The 2,500-nt window shown below is 41.2% G+C and overlaps 1 protein-coding gene across 6 annotated transcripts in view; it reads left to right on the top strand.

The window, feature by feature from the left end:
• The window catches only part of LOC308077650 (receptor-type tyrosine-protein phosphatase mu-like), a 146,294-nt gene that overhangs the window by 99,097 nt on the left and 44,697 nt on the right, over positions 1–2,500 (top strand). The gene's annotated exons all lie outside the window — the stretch shown is intronic.

Raw genomic sequence — 2,500 nt, 5'->3', positions numbered from 1 at the left:
TTGAAACGTCATTTCTGGTTGAATTACGACAGAAAACTGTGAATTTTAGTTGAAAATGGCCGCCATCTTGAAAACTAGAAGCCATATTGATTTTATATTGGCACCATTGAATTTATCATGTCAATAAACATACATTTTGATAACTAGATCATTAAAATATGTTCAGACATTCACGTTCTACTCTGAAAAACCTCAGACAACATCAGGATTTAGAAGGCGTGTTTAGAATTGGCCTCAGGTCTAAATGGGTTAAATTAAAACATACGGACTAATTCAGTGACACGATAGTTCATGTAGACACGGAAGGCAGAATGTTTATGTACTTCATTCACACTCCCCGGACCCCCCCCCATTCGCTATCAGTTATACAGTCGTACTCCTTTAAGTCAGTACGTTCAACCTCTTGTCATTCTCATTCGCTTCAAGCTAATTACTCACGCCCTCATACCCACAGTGCAACTCGGGCGGTTCTTTTAAGCAGCCTCTGTTCTCTGTTCAGTCTACGTACTTCGCTGTCTAAGCGGTGTGTTCAGCTGCTTCCTCAGGCAGAGTTATACATGATCATATTGCTCTGAGTCTAATGATCATGATCATTAGACTCAGAGCAATAACTCACCTATCTCCCAGACTCCCTCCCCAGTCAGAGTTCAGAGTTTGAATAAATGTAGAATTATGTGCAGGATGTAATTTGCATACCGATGTGAGGGGACTTAATTTAATTGACCTTTTCTTTTTGTTCTTTTTAATATTCTATAAGAAAAATCCTCTCTCTCACCCTCCCCTGTGCCAATGTTGGCACCAGTGCCTAAGGTTGCCTACCCCCTGTTATAAAGCATTTTGAGTAATTAAGAGTTTGTATAAATATAATTACACAGTGTTATAACTATGTTTATAATGCATTATATGAAATGCATAAGAAGTGTTACCTTTGCGGAGTAGTATTCTTAATTGGAAAATACATTTGCAATGATTTAAACCTGAAAATTGACCAGTGGCGGCTTAAATACCACTGTGTATTATTAGATCAATTACTTCAAACATGATGAGCTTATTACAAGTATCTATGGGTGGTCAGTAGTACATACACACCCCAGGGAGAGGAGGATATAATGAAATAAAGATAATTTCCAGGGAAGGCGCTTTCTCATTTTTCAATATCAGCAGTCCATTACTTTAAGGGTTGAAAACACTAATTAGCTACCAGTCAGCAAGGTCTATCATAATACAAAAACATAATCCAGAGATGCATAGGAATAAAACAAATTATAACAACTAGAATTTGCCCACTCAGATGGTACCGATTTGTTAAATGTGGGGCGTTTGGACTGGATGGATGGATGGATGGACGGACGGACGGACGGACGGATAGATGGAACTCAGTGATAATGGGGACACGTGTTGTATTGTCATCAGCGACAGTCGTCATGTCAACAGTCGTCATGTCAACAGTCGTCATGTCAACAGTTGTCATGTCAACAGTTATCTTGTCAACAGTTGTCGTGTCCATGTTGTTGTTTATCCTTATTGAAGGATTTACTGTAGCTCATTAGCGTGCCACGCTATGCTATGTTACGCTAGCTATTAGCTGGGAGCGGCAGGGATTAAGGAGGGATTAGCCTGTTAAAATGCTAGCTCTGGTGTCAATCACACACACACACACACACACGCACACACGCACGCACGCACGCACGCACACGCGCGCGCGCGCGCACACACACACACACACACACACACACACACACACACACATACACACACACACACACACACACACACACACACATACACACACACACACACACACACACACTGTTATTAATCCAGTTTAATAGATATCAGCAGCGGTACAGAAAGTGCATGTGTGTGTGTGTTAGGGGTGTGCCGATATATCGTCCCGCGATATATCGCGATACGTTTTCGTGACGATATGTATCGTTTTGGGGAAAAAAAATATCGTTTTTTTTTATTTTTTTACAATAATTATAATCAGGCATGCAAACAGCCCCGGGTGAAAAGGGTGACAACATGTTTTTTTTTCGGGTCAGGTGTCACACTATTGCCCTATTTGGATTCAAAACGGCTATTGAAGCTGAAAAGCTACAAGTTCGCATATCTGAATAATGCAAAAACAGAATTATTTGTTTGCATTTGCTTTTTTTCTCCCCCATATATTTGTCATAATAAAAAAAAGTGCGTATCGTATCGAAATCGTATCGAAGTTGTGAGCCAAATATCGTATCGTATCGTTTGGTGAAATTAGTGTATCGGCACACCCCTAGTGTGTGTGTGTGTGTGTGTGTGTGTGCGTGTGCGTCAACATTGCTGGCCCACAATAACCTACCTGACCTGGCGGAGACCTGTGCTCCGAGGAGCACCTTTTCTAGTTGTTTATGTTTCATGACCTGGCTGGTAATGGCACGAGTTCTTATGGTGTGTGATCAGTGAGAGCTAGAGCATCATTCAGCCCAGGACACTGTACACTGGACAACTGAGAGATTGG

Source organism: Gymnoscopelus braueri (assembly GCF_963280865.1).
Source record: "Gymnoscopelus braueri genome assembly, chromosome: 21".
In the NCBI taxonomy this organism is placed as follows: domain Eukaryota; kingdom Metazoa; phylum Chordata; class Actinopteri; order Myctophiformes; family Myctophidae; genus Gymnoscopelus; species Gymnoscopelus braueri.
Note: the sequence above shows the minus strand (reverse complement) of the source record. Positions and strands in the feature narration are given on the sequence as shown.